At 40.2% G+C, this 20,511-nt stretch overlaps 1 protein-coding gene across 3 annotated transcripts in view; it reads right to left on the bottom strand.

Annotated features, from left to right (window-relative positions):
- The window catches only part of PARD3B (par-3 family cell polarity regulator beta), a 1,048,345-nt gene that overhangs the window by 588,625 nt on the left and 439,209 nt on the right, over positions 1–20,511 (bottom strand). The gene's annotated exons all lie outside the window — the stretch shown is intronic.

Here is a 20,511-nt window from a genome sequence, read left to right on the forward strand (position 1 = left end):
ACAGTGGAAATGCAATCCTCTGTTTATCAATATTCTGAAAGTAATTCCCCAACTCCCGAGCTATTGCAGTTTAAAATAACATTTTTCATACCTCATTTTATATGGTACAGTTATAAAAAGTGAATCCATTTTAAAGTTATTTACAAATCTGATTTTTCTATGTGCTACAACATCCTTATTCTGTGAACAAAACATAGAATTGCTAATACTTTTCACCCTTATTCAGTTAGAAACTGATTCTTAAAAAATAACTTATAATAAGAAATGAATGTGCTACTGAGGAGGAAACACTATGCCAAAAGGTATTATAAAGCCCAAGTTCACATTCCATTATTTATTTTTTATTAATAGATACTTCACTACATTATTCCCCACCTCCATCTAAAACTTTTTAAGTATAGCTGATTAACAATATCACGCTGGTTTCAAGTGTACAGAAGAGTGATTCAGCGTTTTTGCAGATTCTGTTCCATTATAGGTTATTACAAGCTACTGGGTATAATTCCCTGTTGTATACAGTATATCCTTGTTGCTTATCTATTAAATATATATTAGTGTGTATCTGTTAATCCCGTACCCCTTATTTGCTCCTCCCCACTTCCCTCTCTGCTTTGGTAACCACAAGTTTGTTTTCTATATCCATGAGTCTGTTTCTCTGTTGCATATACATTCAGTTGTATTATTTTAAAACATTTCTTAAGCAAGTGACATACCAATAGTTCTATGGTTGGCAATTATTCTCTGAAAGAAATATTAAAAACAAAAAAATAAGAGGAGTAAAAGTAAGAGAAAGTACCATAAAATCTTAGACAATAGAGTCCCAGTTCCACACCACTACGTTTTTCCCTCCTTCAGGTGATCTAAAGACTAAGAGCCTCTCAGGTTAATCCCCTGAATTACCATTAACACAAAGTGAACCAGCCAGTCTAAACGCAATATCCTCAGAAGCAACCCATTACCTTGAAAATTAAACAGAGGATGAGGCCAACTCCATGAAACTCTGGTTTGTTTCCAGAGTTTTAACCCAGACTAGTACACTGCAACAGTCAATAATATCAAATTGGAAAAAGACAAACAAATAAAAAACATGTTAAACCTGTATGGGATACCGAGGTCACAAAATATGTTGATTTAGAGGCACAGAAATAAATATTTCAGTGACTGACAATTTCAGTTACGTTGTTTTTTCAGCTGAGTCATATACATATATACATATACATATATATATACACACATATACAGAATGTGTGTGTGTGTGTGTGTGTGTGTTGGTGAGGGGAAAGAGAGAAAAGGAGGGAGAAAGAAAGACATTATTCTTGGGTAACAAATATATTCTTCTCAAATAAGCCACACTAGATAGTTTTCCTTCAACTCTAAAGACATGACTGACTCTTTACTTACTGTCAGTATCTGCTGTTTTAATAACAAAATGTTAAATTATTTAAAACATAATTTTATAATAGCATGTATTTGCATTTCTATAGTCAATCAATATGCCACCGTATTATAGGGTGTCTCCCAGAAGATGACACTTCAGTTTTGTACCAGTGGACCAACTATTTGGAACATTAACAAACAAACAAACTGTAAAGCAGCTAGATCTTTTTTTTTTTTTTAACTTTTTATTTTATATTGGAGTGTGGCCGATTAAAACAATGTTGTGATTGTTTCAGGTGCAGAGCAAAGCGATTCAGCCATACATATACATGTATCCATTCTCCCCCAAACTCCCCTCCCATCCAGGCTGCCACATAACATTGAGCAGAGTGCCCTGTGCTATACAGTAGGTCCTTGTTGGTTATCCATTTTAAATACAGCAGTGTGTACATGTCAATCCCAAACTCCCTAACTATCCCCTCCCCTGACCCTTCCCCTCTGGTAACCATAAATTCATTCTATAAATCTGTGAGTCTGTTTCTGTTTTGTAAATAAGTTCATTTGTATCATTTATTTTTAGATTCCTCATATAAGGGATATCATACGATATTTCTCTTTCTCTGTCTGACTTACTTCACCCAGTACGATAATCTCTAGGTCCATCCACGTTGCTGCAAATGGCATTAGTTCATTCTTTTTAATGGCTGAGTAATATTCCATTTGTATAGGTGTCCCACATCTTCTTTATCCATTCCTCTGGTGATGAACATTTAGGTTGTTTCCATATCTTGGCTATTGTAAAGAGCACTGGAATGAACACTGGGGTGCATGTATCCTTTCAGACCATTTTTTACTATATGCCCAGGAGTGTGATTGCTGGGTCATATGGTAGCTCTATTTTTAGTTTTTCAAGGACCTCCATACTGTTCTCCATAGTGGCTGCACCAATTTACATTCCCACCAACAGTGTAGGGGGGTTCCCTTTTCTCCACACCCTCTCCAGCATTTATTGTTTGTGGACTTTTTTTTTTTTTTTTTGTGGTACTCAGGCCGCTCACTGTTGTGGGCTCTCCCGTTGCAGAGCACAGGCTCCGGACACGCAGGCTCAGCGGCCATGGTTCACGGGCCCAGCCGCTCTGCAGCATGTGGGGTCTTCCCGGACCGGGGCACGAACCCGTGTCCCCTGCATCAGCAGGCAGACTCTCAACCACTGTGCCACCAGGGAAGCCCATGTTTGTGGATTTTTTTGATGATGGCCATTTTGACTGGTGTGAGGTGATACCTCATTGTAGTATTGATTTGCATTTCTCTAATAATTAACAACATTGAGCATCTTTTCATGTGCCTCTTGGCCATCTGTATGTTGTTTTTAAACGTACTGCCAACTCATCAGGAATAAGTTTTGTTTTCCTCTACTTTTCTGTATTCCATACTTAAATGTCTCCTGTTGAGTCACTTAATTTCTCCTTGGCTGTCTCCAATGAGCACCTTTAAATAGGAACTGCTGTCTCAGAGAGTTTTAAACAACCTTTCACATGGTGATTTAAAATCTATTTTTTTTTAATTTTAATTTTTTTTTTTTTTGCAGTACGCGGGCCTCTCACTGTTGTGGCCTCTCCCGGTGCGCAGTGCAGGCTCAGCGCCCATGGCTCACGGGCCTAGTCGCTCCGCGGCATGTGGGATCTTCCCAGACCGGGACAAGAACCCGTGTCCCCTGCATCGGCAGGCGGACCCTCAACCACTGCGCCACCAGGGAAGCCCAAAATCTAATTTTTAAATTCCAAGCCCCATTTGAAGGTGAGACTGAGTTATACTTTAAAGACAAGGAAAGATACATCCTACTGTGTAAGAGAAAGTAATCAGAAGTACTGAAGATGATTTGGGCAAATCCTTGGATATATACATATAATAGGGTAAAAGGCACATCTGGCTGAAATGAGAGGGAGACAACTACATTTGGTTTTTGGAAACTCCTGGGGGTGGGGGACAAGGGGCTGTACATAAAATATAACCTCTGCACTGAAGGAGTTTATAATCTAACAGTAAAGATCAGACACTAAGAACTACAATGTCGGGACAGTGGAGAGGACCTGGGCTTTGGAATCAAATAGACTGAACTTCACCTCTCCTTGCTCTGCGACACTGGACTGCTTTGTGATACAGTCTCATCATTTATAGCCTGATGACAACATCACATCACAGAATTGATGGAAAGCTGAAATAAAATAAGACATGCATGAAACATGGTACTGTCCAATACCTAATTTTCACACAGGAACCACTTCCTCCCCACATATACACACATACACAAGAAAAAGGAGGTTATAGCACTTGCTAATGTTGTGAGCAGTGTTACCTTGTCTGCTCAAAAAAGCTGAACTCCTGAAAGTCAAGTGAATTTTCTTGGAATACTATGTAAATGAAAATCGTAAAACATAATTCTGTGTAAAATCAGGTGTAGCCTTACTATACAAATCTAAGCTTCTAAGAAAAACATGATGAGGTAGAAAGGAAGTTCAAAAATAGGGAAAAAAATACTACCCATTGGTATTTTTCAGCTGAGAAAAGACTCATTAGATTTTAGAAGCAAAAGCCCTCAATTCAGCTCAAGGAACAGTATTATTCCTTGATATCATAGTTTAAAAGTCACTGGTTGCAGAGCCCAAATAAAATAAGAAATATTAAGACTAAAGCATAAAGTCTTATACAACTGCGTTATGTTTTCCCACTCAGTTAAATACTTGAGGCCCCACTATGCATCAGCCTACACAAGGGGTGGATGATATTAAGGTGAATAACCATGGTGCTTGTTCTAAGCATATCTTTTAAAGAAGGAGATGGGACAAGAACACTTCAGTATACAGAAAAGTAGGTCCCATTGTAGTGTTCCAGGGGAGTTAGGTATGGCTTATTGGAGAACCCAATAACGAAGGGAGCCCAGAGGAGGGTCACCTAAATCCAGTTTGGGGAAAAGAATTTTTAAAGAGGCACCAGCTAGTTAAAAGGCTCAGATTGGCACATCAATGAAACATGCAAGATATAAAGGCCAACACAAATTTAAGGTGTTATCTACATAAACAAAGGTGGCTGTCTCTTTGGTATAAATGGTGCACACACACACACCCCTGGAGGGACTGCTTTCCCCGTTTAGAGGATGCGCTTGGGAAGAAATCAGCTCGAATGCCAGATGGTGTGTTATATATGAAATTCTGTTTGGGGGGTTTTGAAAGATGCCTCAGAAAGATAGGCAGTTATAGAGACTGGAACCAAGATCCAGAAGAATCATCATATCATGATGCAGTGGGCAGAGAAAACAAACAACGGGTTTAAACACGAGTCCCGTGTCAAACGTCACAAAGGCACAAGCTCTAAGTTGCAGGGTGAACAGGAGCAGGGATTTATTTAGGAATGGTTAATGATTCTCCTGAGCAAAATCAAACAGGCAGCTTGTCATCAACACTGATGCTATTTCATCCTAGGGTGATGGACACCGGGAAAGCTTTAGGGGGTCCCAGTTAAGACACTGACAAGGCATTCTGTGAGAAGTGGGAGGCCCCAAGCACGAAGAGGCTGGGAGAGCGATGTGAAGAAAGAGGGACTCAGCAGTCACAGGCAAAAATGGAGTAAGAAACTAGAGAAGGACACAGGAGAACTTAGCAATGACTAAGTTCATTGACTAAGTTCGATGACATACAAAGCAAAGGAGGCGGAGCGTCCGAAAGAAACCTAAAACCATTCTTACATTTCTTGCTTGAGGAAGAACAAGCAATAGGGAGGTTTTAGCAACTGTTATGATTTGTTTCAGAAAAACAACAACAACAGCAAAAAACAAAAACCATGAATCTTCGCCCACTGAAGGTTAGAATGATTTGCTTTTAATCTAAGATGTCTTGATATGCATGAGAAATTAAAGACTAGATTTTCGGGCCTTCATAAAGGTGAGTATGAAGTTCATACTGGAAATCATATTGGCTTTCAGAATGAGTGATGGGGACAAACACAAGGTAAACAAAGGAAAACAGGAAGAATCAGCACAGGCCTACGAATGGCACTGCATGCAAACTAATGAGAAAACCAGAATTTTTATTCCCAAAGAATCTTCAGAGGATTTTCAGAGTGTATTTAGAATGACGTGTGGTTAACAGAGACACAGAGGTGAGTCTAGAGGAGAGGTGGGGCGGAAGGGAGGAGAAAGGAACTGGAGTTGACACGATAAACTATTTTTGTGCAAAGAGGGGTAAAGGTTGGTCTTTGTAGAGATTCAGTTTTCCTTTGCTCTGAAGGATTACTTCTGTGCTATTGAATTAGCAGGTCACCAAAACACCTAGTTTGAAGAAAGAAAACACACTCTCCTTCCAATGCTACTTACACTTAGGATAAATAACAAAACAAATATAGACGGGGGAAAAGGCTGTTGAAATACACCTCAACTGGTAAATATTTCACTTGATGAAAATACATTGCAGATGGTTAACATATTTAGGGACTTAAAAAGAGATAAAGAGCAAAAGAAATGCTCTGCTAGGTAAGCGATATTAGTAGTATATTAATAATATTAACAGGATGCATTAGCTGTATCTCGGTTTCATACAGTACATTTCCATAACAGACTTTGTACCTAGTCAGTACCTGGAAGAATGCCTTTTAATTATCTCGAACTTCAACACTTGTTGAATGCATCTGGCATTACAGTATGGAGATGTCCTTCAGATATACGGTGCAAAAAGAGCGAGTGTGAGGAAACCTGCCTTCTAAAGGTGGTCCTGGCACTACATGCCCCCCAGGAGACAGCTGAGTTGTACCTCGGAGTCCAAGTCCTCTGCGTTAACTAAGGAAGCATGTTGGATAAGCTATACCAAAGGCCCTTCCAGATCTGAAAAGAGACAGTTCTGTGAGTTATAGAGCCAATAAGGAAATTGAAGTCCAGAGAAATTAAATTCTTAAGTCTTTTGGACTTGATTTCTACTCCAGTTTTATCCACGTGACACTTTTCCATTGTGGGGTCACAACTTTACATGGGTGAGCTCATGGAAGTAAGGGGGATGATGTCTCTTCAATGTGGTAGCAATTCTCTTCATCGAAAAAGGTCAGCAGATGGAAAGACTCGGATAGGAAGATAAAATGAAAGGGTGCTGGGAACTGAGTAACTAAAAGGCGAATACCAACCCATAGTCACATGGGCATATCTGGCAAGATGCTTGACTCCACTAGTCAAGGCCTACCAGCACCTCTCTCAGAGGGCATGGTCTCTCTTGTAAATGATTTAAATAACCTTTTCCTATTAACCCTCAAATACCTCAATTAAAAAAAAAAGAGAGATTAGTGAAAGTGGTACATCATTTGCTTTTGGAGACAACTAGGGTGTGTGTGTGTGTGTGTGTGTGTGTGTGTGTGTGTGTGTTTCGTGGGCATGAGATAGGGTTTTTCCACTGATGCCTAACAAACTCCCCTTCACTGAAACCTATAAAACAGATCGGTAATGATATCAACAGCAACGCAATTTATGGTAAAGTACCGGAGAAGACATCACTTTCACTACAGGAGTGCCTGACCAGGTCTGGTGCCTGGCCTGTGATGAATGCAGCAGCTGTGACATGCTTTCCGACACCGTGATGGAAAAACCACATGAGAGAAACCAAGTCACATTTTAGCAGAATTTTAGCTGTCCAAATACTTTACTCTTAAATATCACTCCATTAGAAAAGAGACTCCCAGTATTGCCATTAAAGGAGCAAAGAAGTTCAAGTTGACTAACAGTGCTGTTTTTCTTTCATTTTGGATTGCGAACCCCCAGAAAAGCCTGTTCAACACACGATGGAACAAACACAAGCAATTCACACAACAGTCTAGCAACACAATAATTATGAATGAGCAGACACATGATAAGATATCTTATAGTATTTAGAAAGCTGCTTAAAGAGGAGGGCCACTGCTATAAAAACAAGTGAGGGGGTTTGTAACTGACTTTTACCGGGAATTATACTTTTCTCTGAAGATTGTGATGCCTCCAATTGGAAATATATTGTTGCCGCATTCCTGAGCGTATATGCTTTCTCTCCTATTGAAGTGTTCACATTTTATCCAGTTGATATATACAAATCTACAGTTTTTCCTATTGTTTAAACCACATCGCAGTATCAATTTTCTCATGCTATTGAAAGTCAGTTAATGCCAAGTCTTAGACATGCACTACGTCTCAAGTGTTATATTAAGAACAATGACAAGCAATAAAAGGACAAAGCACACTGTATTTTGGCAATGCCGATGGAAGAAATTCAAAAGTGGTCATTTTAGGTTAAGAGTAAATTCAAACGATTTAAATAAAAGAACACTGCCAAGTTACAGTGAAGGTTCAACAGAAGCAAAGGCCCTGGTCTCTGAAAGGTATACACTCTAGAAAAAGCACAAAACATTAACAAACAAATAAAGATACCTGAACTAATGACTCCAACTAAAGGCTCCAGAATCATAGAGGTGAATGGAAGGGATGTGAGACATGCAACACGAACCACCCATTTCTTGTTCTGGCATTCAAGGACCTAATGGGTTTCCCCCAGTCTACCTCTCAGATTACATCTTGCACTGCATTTTTTGCCATGCAGTATCCGCCAAACGGGACTACGTGTCATTGCCTACGAACGCCTTGCAGACTCTGACCTCAGCGTGCATGCTGCTTCTACCCCCTAAATTATCATTCTCTACTACTGCAATCAGTTGTAATCCTGCCCATCCCTGAAGGTATAAAGATCTCTACTTCCTTGTAACATCTAGATACAGATTTGCTGGGGGGGCTAATGAAGCCTAACTTCAGGGGCCCTCACAAGCTCCCAGGTAGAACCTTAGCAACATGAGCACATGATTAGATGACTTTGTAAATTTTACCTAAGTAAATAGCTTAATTGCAATAGGTTAATTCTGTTATCTCTTTCAACTCTGATGTCCCCTCCAGCATACTGTCCCTTCTGCTGGGTGAACTTAGAGTGGTCAAGAACATTTCCAGATTCAGTTAAGTGAGTTGAAGATACATTTCATCTGAATAAAGTGGACTATATATATTTGTGTGGTTTATAGACACTTCTATGTATAGTTCTATGCCGGTCCTCTTGGAGGAATATAGGTATATCCCTCTTACCCACTATGTTGGTTTATCCAGCTTCACGATACAAAAGTACAAGGCCAGGTGACATAATGAAATGACTGGGCTCTTTTTGCACCCAGCATTGGAAGAGTGTGGGTGCTGGAAGGTAAGACTTGAAATGTATAAAGCCAGGTGCTAGTCTGAGGAAAATTCACTCACTCCATGTACAAAATTATATGTAATTCAGTAATCAAATAATTCAGTTCTCACTGATATCTTGACAAATGGGAAGTCCTCTTCTATATGGAATATATTTGAAAACGTAGCATAGAATTAAAATTCCTATGCTAGCAAGACACAAACCTGTAGCCATTTCACAGATTACAAGAATGTATGTGTGCAGCCCCATGTTTATATATCACATATACTATTTAAACAAAAAAACATTATTACCATACTACAGTCAAGACTGAATTCTGTTTATTCAGTGTATAAAAAAATCTTACATATGAAGAGATTATTAAAGATTATGCAGTCAAAACTGTAGAAAAAAGTTATTTTAAGCATTAAGATACAGTCAATTAATATATCATTAATAAAATATTTTTTCATATTTTCAGACATCTTTAGTATATTAGCTTTATTAATTTTTCAAAAAATGTTGGAATTTTTTCTCATTTTGAATTAGCAGTCATTTATACTTTTGTATGTAAAATCTATGTTCCTTTTCTTAAATAGTAGTCTCCCCAAGTTTCATACCTGAGAGCCCTACAAAATGTGGATCTGCTTCTGTGCTTTTTTAGGGTATATCACATCCTGTTTTGTCTTATCTGTAACGGTGTATTTTTTCTTGTCTCCCCTTAATTTATTCATCGAATGCTTAAAATATACTAGGCAGTCTTCTAGGCATTCTGGATACAACAGCACACAACACACAAAGGTCTTAATCTTGTAGTGCTTGTAAATAGCTGAAGGAAGGCAGATAATAAACACGTACACAAATAAATGTGGGCATTTAAGACAGACAGGGATAAAGCAAGTTCTTAAACAGGAATATGAGCGAGAGACAGAAAGTGATGGTGGGGGGAGAGTAAGGTAGGGCAACATTACATTGTAAGCTCTTTGAGAGCAAGCAATTCGCCCCAGTCAATCACTTAGGATCCCTAGCAGAGTGGGTACTTAACAGATGCCTGCTGAATTGAACTAAACACAGTAAGAGGAACAAAGATCAACCTCTAAATTCAGAAATCTTTGGATTCTGAAATGTCTCAGACAAGGGAATTTTTTTGGGTCGTGAAAAGGGTCTATGCCCCCAATAAGTAAATAAATTGCTACTGTCACGTTTGTTTCACTCCATCTAACACTTTTTTTCTTCAGCATCAACATTTATTTTAAAACAAACACTATCACACTAATGCAGCATATGTTATCACCCTTGCAACTTAATGATTAATGAGCATAAAAGTGACATCAACACCAATGTTAAATAATTCCAGTAGAGGCTCTAAAATATTAACTACAATCTTATCAGTTACTGTAGCTTACAAAGGGATCTACTGCCTGTTGATCTTTCAGTTCTCTCTAGTTTACAGTCTTAACATCCTTTATATTTATGAATAATCTATATTCATAAGATTTATGGCAACCTATGGAAGAGGTAGAAGGAAAATAGTCGAGTTTACTTGAAAAGATTCTTTGGGAGAGTTGATTTCTAAACAGAATTTTGAAATGTGTAACATATATGAATTGATAAACTGGTATAAAATGATGACTCAGATATTTATAGTAGGCAGAGGGGCATATGATTTTAGAGGCCAGAGATGGACATCCTTGCACAGGTACTGATAATATTTGCTCAGCTAGAAAACAGGCATGATCCAAGTAAGTAGAGGTGAAAGTGACTGAGTGATCTGGTTAGAAGAACATTACTAGAAGGTCTTAAAATGGGAGAGTTTTACTTTAATCGCATTTGAATAACACTGTGGCTTCCAAAGGGAGACCATCTACAGCATTTTTTTTCAAGTGTTGAAGAACTGATTAAAATACATTTTGGAAAGACATTTGTAGATTATAAATATATGAAACATGTTGACTAAAAGATTAAGCGGAGTTATCTTTTCCAAATGGTTTCTTTAGTAATTCCCCTATAAAAACCATAAAGTGTATTTGGATATGTGTCCAGTAGAGGAGGTTTGGACTTGGAAGGACTGTTTGATTCAGCGTGGAGCACATTTGGGATGGTTCATTAGGGAAGTGATGTTGGTCTGTAGGAAGTGTTTATGGAACCTTTCTTTTGTCCTAGATTTTAGGCCACAGCTCCCACTGAGTTGAAAACAGCCTCTGAAAGTCTACTTCACTAGTTCCTTACAAGATGAGGAAGGGGAAAATCAAGCAATGCCTTCAGGCCGTTGAGCTGCAGTTGCAAACAATTACTGGCAACATCAAAGTACCAAATTCAAATCACCAAGTCCTTCATGATAGATGAGAAACAACCATAAGTCAAGTTAAGGCATTCTGGGCACAAATCTATATGATTTATCAGCTGCATTTGAAACCTTTGATCATCACATTTTATTGGAGTATTCAAAGTCCCTGGAAGGACTGGAAAAAGTCGGACATGATGGAGCCACTGTTATCTCTTAGGAACACTCAAAAGATGGTTTTATGCCAATGCCTCTATGCCCCAAATGCTATCTTCTGTGCTGTAGCAAAGGGACCTAATGCCTCTCAGGGCCTTAATTCCTCTGATGGGGAAGGCATGGTTTCTACTTAATAGCACTTAAGATTCTAAACAAGAGTCAATCAACTGAAGCTCAGTCCAGAAAACACAGAAACTGGGCTCCCCTGACAGGGAACATGTCTAATAAAAGTGCCAGAGGAAAATCTGACTTTCTCCTGTCTTGTCTTGCATGGGGACTTTTCCAACATTTGTGACTGTGGTTTGAGACCTCCCTTGCTGACACACAGCTACTCCTGGAGCCCAGGGATCAGCAGTGACCTCAGGTACCTTTTACCTTATGCATCCGGTAGGCAAGGGGTCATATTCTACTCATGATGTGGAACTGGCCCCAGCTGTCCAAACCTTTGTGACTTCACATTAGATGATGGAAATCTAATCCACCCAGGTGTTTCATATGGCTGCTGTCTTGTTACTAAATAGGTCCATTACACCAGCAGACTTAGTCACCCAGCGGCATAGTGAGGCAATGATCCACGGATCATTACTGACTTTTCTGTGTAACTCCTAACAACAGATTCAACATGCATCAAAATTCAAAGACCGGGCTTCCCTGGTGGCGCAGTGGTTGAGAGTCCGCCTGCTAATGCAGGGGACACGGATTCGTGCCCTGGTCCAGGAAGATCCCACATGCTGCGGAGCGGCTGGGCCCGTGAGCCATGGCCGCTGAGCCTGCGCATCCGGAGCCTGTGCTCCGCAACAGGAGAGGCCACAACAGTGAGAGGCCCACGTACCGCAAAAAAAAAAAAAAAAAAAAAAAAAAATCAAAGGCCACAGGTACAAAACTAGATTATGTTTCTATGATTCTTCAAGAGAAGGGGCAAACTATTCTTGCTAACAGCATTAAAGCTCTAGTTTTCAAGGGAAAGATGTTTGAACACAGGGCCTGCTATCCTAAGAATGGGAAATACAGAGTTCGGTTTGAACTTAAAATATTTTCTACAAATGGAATTTTGAGAGTCACAGTAATGACTGGGTTTCAGTCAATTAAAAGAATAGGCCAGGGACTTCCCTGGTGGTGCAGTGGTTAAGAATCCACCTGCCAATGCAGGGGACACAGGTTCGATCCCTGGTCTGGGAAGATCTCACATGCCTCAGAGCAATTTAGCCCGCGCCACAACTACTGAGCCTGCGCTCTAGAGCCCATGAGCCACAACTACTGAGCCCGCATGCCTAGAGCCTGTGCTCCACAACAAGAGAAGCCACTGCAATGAGAAGCCCGCACACTACAATGAAGAGTAGCCCCTGCTCGCTGCAACTAGAGAAAGCCCGTGTGCAGCAATGAAGACCCAACATAGCCAAAAATAAATAAATTTTTAAAAAAATTTTTTAAAAGAATAGGCCAAAGATTGAGTATCTATGACTATTATAAGTGACAGAACAAGTAAGTTTTTAACACTTTTTTTTTTGCACAAGTCCTAGGATTAAACCAAATTATGCCAGAATGTGAAATGTTTATTAACTTGAAGGTGATACCTGTTTTACCCAGCTTATGTCACAAGCCCATTATATCCATAAGTACTGCATTATATTAGGTTAGTATTTATTATAACTGAAGAGCATCAAATAGACAATAATGATAAAAAGTCACAGAATAGCAAATTAAAGCATAATCTACCAAGATCGGAGGGAATCTGATAACAAAACTTAACATAGACCTCTAACCCATGAAAAGCATTAACTTGCAGGTGCTGATAAGAGGCCAGTATCTAAATCAGCCAGTATTTGAACTTGTCAAATGGCTCCTGAGACAAGCCTCCATTAATTTGAGAGGAAGGGTCATAATCTCATCTCCAGGTCTCCTCAGGGCAAGCAAACCAATACACAGTGCTGTTTTCCAAAAACGCTGACACAGAAAAGGAGGAACTGCCCTTATAAGCTATACATGGAAGGACACTATCAGAACTGTCTTTGTACTGTGCTTGTCTAGGTCATCCAATACTATGTTATGTAGCTAGATTAGAAAACATACACATGTGTACACATGCAGGTTGCTTCCACAGATGAGGTATTTGGGCCTCAAAATGAAATAGGATGACTGCTCAGCTATGCTGGTGGCATTGCTAAATCATTTAATGTGTTTCTTCCATGTACACAGCTATACAGGATGTATGATGGGTATCTTTCCAGTTTGTGACTGTCTTTGGCTGTACTCTTGAAGACTATCCAACATTTTTACAAAAGGCCTGTGATACTCCTTGTCCATAGCTCCTGGGCATTTTCAAAAGTAGCTTTTAAATGGCCTTTGAATAGAAAACCCATCAATTTCAGACTAGACTTACACACCACAATAAAAAGACTTATTACCCAGCAAATGTTGGATTCTTAGCAAAGCATATGAGAACACATTTTAGCAAGGGGTAAGGAAACACACTCTCCCTCTGAATGGGAACAGCAGCAAAGTCACATTACAAAGGGTAATACATACTAAGATGGGAGGAATCTGTGATCACGAAGCAATCTACCACAGCCTATATACTAATTTCATAAGCCTTTATGTTCAGAATACAGATTTCATAAACCCTTATGTTTAGAATAGATTTCGTTTCCTATCTAAAACAAACATATGGTATCAAACAGTCTTTTAACGCTCAGATTTAAATTAGTTTTAAAGAGATAAAAAGACTGAAATAGTTCTGCTATTTGAGCACACTTAACGATGGCAATATTTATATAAACATATTGGCAAAGGAAATGGTAAGCTCCCTACATCTCAGTGGGCCTATGGTTTCATTTTAGAAGCAACACATTTACCTAAAACGTTCACAACGTTGTGTACAAATATGGTGGACTGAATGACTATGAGACCTACATCTGCTAACTTTCCATCATTCAAAACAATTTAATTCTATATGACAATGGCCCTCCCACAGTACACAGACTGTTTGTCAATGACAGCATTTTTTATTTGTGTACCACATGGTCACTGCTAGTTTTGGGCAAATATTCAACAAAGAGCCAGTAGAGTTCAGGTTGCTTTCTCTGAAATCCATCTCAGGAAAATCTCTTGATCCTTGAAAGCAGGATTTTCTGACTATGTAGGATACAACTCATTCACGAGTCTTAAAATCAATTTAAGGGTCATAATCAGCATTTCAAATCATGGATGGTAGAGAAAATAACAGATTGTGTTACACATAGTAAAGCTATGCTTTGTTTTATAGAAGAGTTATACCACATGTGTTTGCTGGGTTGCAATGTAAAATGCTTTTTTTTTTTTTTTTTTTTTTTTGCTTTGAGTCATGGTCAAAATTACTTGAAAGAAAAAAACCTCTAAATCGGACTGACTTGGGAAGTCTCTGGGGGATTACAAACTCCTTAAGGAAACACATCTAGCCCAGGAGTGAGTCTGATAACCTACTTCTAGAGTCCGTCTGTTTTTGGTGGTTTATATCTTGTTTAACATTTATTTTCTATAGGCATTTACTGGAAACTTGCTAAGTTCTAGGAACTGTGCTAAATCCTGTGGAAACAAAGATGACAATGACATAGTCCTTGACCCCCAAAGGTTCTGGAGAGACTGACCTGTACACAATAATGTATGAGGCAATGTCACTAAAGATATCCAAGCAGTCACTGCAAAGTGCTGTAGGAGCCAAGAGGCAGAACCATAATAATTGCTGCTGGAGAGGTCTTCCCAGGAGATGTGACATTTTAGTAAGTAATCTCTTAGTGGGTATTCACCCACCCATCCATGAATGCATGCATCTCCTACTATGTTCAAGGCACTGAAGTAGAAGTTGGGAAAAAACTTAGAGGAATAAGACAAGGGCACCGCCTGAGATGAGCTCCCAGCCCATAGGAAAGGAGACTCACAGGACAGGGTAAGAAGAGTAAGAGAGGTGGTGGGGACCAGGCAGGGACGCTGCAGAGCAGGAGGGGTTACCTCTGCCTCCGGAAGAAAAGAACGCCCCCGACAGGAGGCGCTGTGAGCGGTGGTGGAGGATGGTAGATAGTGGAGGAATGCTCTGATACCTGAAGCAAAGCTGGTTCGTATTTTAGACACAGCAAAACAAGGAGAACCAAGTACACACGTATGCGTGAACATTTTTTTTTTTTTCTTGCGGTACGCGGGCCTCTCGCTGTTGTGGCCTCTCCCATTGCGGAGCACAGGCTCCGGACGCGCAGGCTCAGCGGCCATGGCTCACGGGCCCAGCCGCTCCGCGGCATGTGGGATCTTCCCGGACCGGGGCACGAACCCGTGTCCCTTTGCATCGGCAGGCGGACTCTCAACCACTGGGCCACCAGGGAAGCCCCTGCGTGAACATTTTTAAAGCTAAATACCAAACCCCTAGGCAGAAGCTGGGATAGGGGCTAGTACTCTGCCACTGGAGGCTGGGCTTCAAAGAGGCGGCAACAGGGACATAAAGTAAATCAGATTTTAGCACTATCCTGCTTCCAGCCCTCATTTCTCCATTAGAATAAAATTAACTCCTTCCCAAGACCTACAAGACTCTAGGTGATCTGGCCTTTTCTCTCACCGGACTCCCCTTCTCCTTGCTCACTACACTCCAGCCACCTGGCCTCCTTTATGGCTCTGCATCTTCCCTGATGCATCCAGACTGCCCTAGAGCCTTTGCGCTAGCTGATCCCTCTGTTCTGAACACTCCCTCTCCTCTAAGAGCAGTCCTCTCAGAGTTCCTTTAATATGTTTAATTTTCTTTGTTGCAATGACATTATCATTTGTTTACATGTATAATTACTGACTCAGCCAGGATGGAAGCTTTTTGAGAGCAGAGGCTTGTACAGCTTTTTACCGCTGTATGCCCAGACTCTAGCATACTGTGGGTACTGCATGGACGCCTGTTAAATTAAGTCAATAATCCAGAGTTGGGACAGGTGTCGGTTGAGAAATCATGCAGGGATATAGGTGAGCCCGAACCAGGATACACAGAATTAAATGAAGTATCAGAAAGTCCAGTTGCTGATTCAACTTATGAGGTCAGATACAAAGCATATGTGTGGCGAGGGACGGGAGAGGGGGCACCCTTGGATCTCAGAGACGGGCTGGTATTAAACCCAGAGACACTCTTGGCTTTTTACATGTCTGCTCAACAATAATCCAGACCACGGATCCAGCTGCATGGATACAGAAAAACCAACACCATGACATCTCGTTGCCGATTCTCAAGTGTGTACATAGTTAAACCAAGGCAGGGAATCTGGAAACCAGGCTTCCCGAGAGAACACTGTGGCACAAATTCTCTCAACGGTCCCAGAGTATCACTTCAGAAAAAAACAACAGCATTTATTCCAATTTCTTCTCCAAGGGACTGGTGGGAGACAACTCCCTCAGGATAATAAAGGCCACCCATGATGTTAGCGGCAAGCTTTCTAGCCCAAGGAAAGGGCACTGGGCATATGTCAAACGGGCAGGTCTGCAGGAGAAATGCTGACATTTCTGGCAATGACAGCAGTCCAAAAGGAAAACACAGCCCCAGTAATTCCGTCTAATGGTTGCTGTGAATCGCCCTGATTATGAGCCACAAGCATGCAATCACTGGCATACAGGGACTCCTGACAAATGGCCGTGAGCAGTTTGCCTTTGCTATCTAAGTGTCGCAGACTGAACACACTCTTGCCCGACCTAACTCGGCATTAATAACTGAATCACAGCCTGTGGAAGCTCAATATTCCGCCGCTGGGGAGAAGATAAACAGCAGCAAAACAAAGATGCAGCCCTTTTTAGTGCTGCTGGTTCAACCAAATGCATTTAATCTTTCTCCTGCATCTAAACTGTCTGTCATTTTCTCTTGGTGGAATGAATGATATTTAAACACTCCCGCAGAAAGCCAGTTTCTTGAAGTCTTCTCCACATCCCAAGTGGCAAACGGAATAAAAAGACTTGGCCACACTCAGCATCACAGGATGCAAATCATCAGGTTGCTGGAGGCCATGCTGCCCATGGTTCCACCACCAGAGAGGACCACATGACCATTAGTGATAGCACCTACCTATAGCCCTGAGATACACAACTCATTTCTCTGGTATAAGATATGCAAAATCTGCCCCGGAAACAAATGATATACTTCATTAACTATCATGGTATGAACATATTATATATCTATAGGGAAATTACCCATATTAAATGGTTTCTTCTCACCTTGGTCTAGCATAACAAGGAATTAATTAAGATGTCTTATCAGAAAGAGTTGATCAGATGCCCACTTCACCACCACCTCCATGACCACAGCTAGTACGTGCTACCATTTGTGGGAAAAATAATCACAGCTAAACTTCATCAAGGGCTACCAAGCATCAGGCACAATTCTAAGTGCTTTGCTTGTCTTCACAGATATTCAAGCAATTCAAAGCTTGAGGATGTCTTTTACCTCACTGCATAGCTAAGGAAACAGAGAAGGTTGGTCCTGCTCACACACCTAATATATGGTAAAATGAGATTCAAACCCAAGCAGATGCCTTTGAAAGCCTGCACTCCTATTCCCATGCACAGTGCAGCCTGCCAAGGAGGCTCCTGTGAACAGATTCTGCCGGACCAAAGTCCTAGAGATGCTAATGGAAATCCACACTTGCTTTCTTAAGGAAAGACATTCAGTCTTACTAATAACCTGAATGGTTGAGTCCATTAATATAAGTGTTAAAGGAGGAAAACCTAAAACCCTCAATTATACTTAATTCAAGTTGCCGAAGAAATATCACTCTATAGAATGCCCTTTCACAATTTTTTCTGGTTGCAGTACAGCATGGAGCGTCTAGATATATAGCTGGAGTGCCATAATTAGGGCGCTTGGGAACTGGGAACATGGTCAGGCTCATCGTAATCTCAGTCCAAAATGAAAAAGGTCACTGCTACTAAAAATAAATAAATACATGAAAATGAAAATAAGGCAGATGAATTGGGGAAGGTATAGGTACCAAGAAAGATGCAAACTCAGTGATCATGGTTACCAGAGGCAACTCTCCTTAGCTCTCCCTTTCTTCCATTTCCTTTGCTGGGAGGCCAAAGGTGGGGACCTATCTAAGCAGCATTGCTACCGTGTACAATTATTATTTTAATCGACATTGTGCTGTGTTAATGAGTGCCAACCATGTGCCAGATGGTGTTGAAAACAAAGCCTTCTCTGCAATCCCTCCCAGTGGGATCACCACCTCTCTTCTCTGTGAAAGCGATCACAAATGTGGTAATGAGCTAACTCCGATGCAACCGAACTTCTAATCCCCCCGACACTTTCTGATTGGGCACTGCACCAAGACTTGGCATAGAAAAGGCACCTGGAGTGCTGTCGGATGATCTCTTCAGGGATAATGGACCAGGGAACCGAGCCTGTAATGATTTCATATCAGTTTGTTCAAGTTCAGTTGCTATTAATTGGGTTCAAGTTCAGCTCCAGTTCACACAATCTAAATAAATAGCTGTTGAAACCAGCTTAGTGCCTGGCACAGTATGTATCTTTGTAACTAACAAGAAGCAAGCAAAAGAGAAAGATGTAGAGGGACGCCTTGCATGGATGTTGTCTGGTGTATTCAGTCTGCCTGGCAGACTTGTGAAGTAAAGGGGTGGGGGGACAACCGTGTTCTGGCTTGTTACAATTGTGCATGGCTATGTTGCTCAACAAATGACAATATTCTGAAGAACTGAGCCTGCAAACCATTTTAAATGCAGTAAAACTTGCACATAATTCTTGAGAACTACAGGCAAAACGCTGACTCAAAGTCAACGTGGTCTAAAATCTGGTCTTCCTCTGTACTTTCCATCCACCCTGGTAATTCTAAGATGTTAATTCTATTGTCATCTAAGTTTAAAAAGAAATGTTTTAAGACAAAATCATTGTTAAACAGAGAAAAGGAGCAATATCTCGGAGGAAAAAAATCTATTTAAAAATAGGGCTTTGCATATTTTATGGGAAAAATCAATCCAAAATCTATTTTGTGCTAGCCCATTAAGATTCACTCTAAGTCGGTTTCACTAGAATGAAATTTAAAATACATTTCTAAAGTTCATTTGTAGGAAATTTTGAATGGAGGCATTTTCCAATTCAGTGTTGGCTGGCAAATTCTGATTTCTGTTAGAATTCAGGCATAGATACTGTGTATAAAAGTGAACTGGTTTGAGAAGAGACTGGCATGGTTATTTAATAAAGTAATAGAATTATATATTGAAGACAATATGTTCAGGTAATATTAGACAGGATATATAATAACCACTTTTTGTCACACAGGAATATACCATTTAAAATTTAACTCTTTTAATTCGACTGAGGTCATTAGGCTCATTTTATTATATACTTATATTGTTCATCTAAACAATAAAATGAGCAGGTGACTACTAAAGACAGCACATTATGGAAATAAGGATAATACAAATAAAGGTTTGAATTTATATGAAAAGGTAACTTCTGATATTTTGAATTTTCTTTTTTGTTTTATTTTCTCAAAATGAAAGCAAAAGGAGTTTGATCAGGTAGAAGAATTTGGCACTCTAACAATGCACCTTAGGTAAAATATACAAAAAAAAAGTGTGCTATGGAATCAAAAGGACCCTAATTCCTGTGTTTCTACCATTTACCTCATGTATGAGTAGGTCAAGTCCCTTAACTTCCTTGAGTCTCAGTTTCCTCATATTTAAGGTAAGGATTAGAGCTTCCCTGGTGGCGCAGTGGTTGAGAGTCCGCCTGCCGACGCAGGGGACACGGGTTCGTGCCCCGGTCCGGGAAGATCCCATATGCCTCCGAGCGGCTGGGCCCGTGAGCCATGGCCACTGAGCCTGAGCGTCCAGAGCCTGTGCTCCGCAACAGGAGAGGCCACAACAGTGAGAGGCCCGCGTACCGCAAAAAAAAAAAAAAGAAAAGAAAAAAAATAGAAAAAGAAAAAAATAAAGTAAGGGTTAAAAGTAAAGGCACAGGGTCAATGAAAAGAATGAGCAAGTAAATGTATATTAATGTCTGGCATAATGCCTATAATAGGTGTTCAGTAAATGTGTCCCTTCCTGCTTGTCACATAGCAACCGTACATACTCTGGTTCCACTTTGTCATCAGTCCTTCCAAAGTTACCACTTCCAGAGGCAGTCTAAGCAGATGTGGAAAAATTAACCCTAAAATGTGAGTCACAATTTATGGCCCCAATACTCGGTCAGAATCAGGAAAATCTATGGTATGCCATTTGCTTACCATTTACAGTAAATTTTATTGTGTCATAAAAAGTCTAAATAATTATTTTATCCAACACTCCATCTACTCAGAATCTGTTCCCTAATCCTCAGGGGAGTTTTAAAATTGGGATTCAGCTAGTGTCAATGTATTTCTGTTGAACTATTCCAGTAGTTCTTTTCAGAACACCTTTCCAGTTGTATATCTGCCT

Source organism: Globicephala melas, chromosome 7 (assembly GCF_963455315.2).
Source record: "Globicephala melas chromosome 7, mGloMel1.2, whole genome shotgun sequence".
NCBI lineage: Eukaryota > Metazoa > Chordata > Mammalia > Artiodactyla > Delphinidae > Globicephala > Globicephala melas.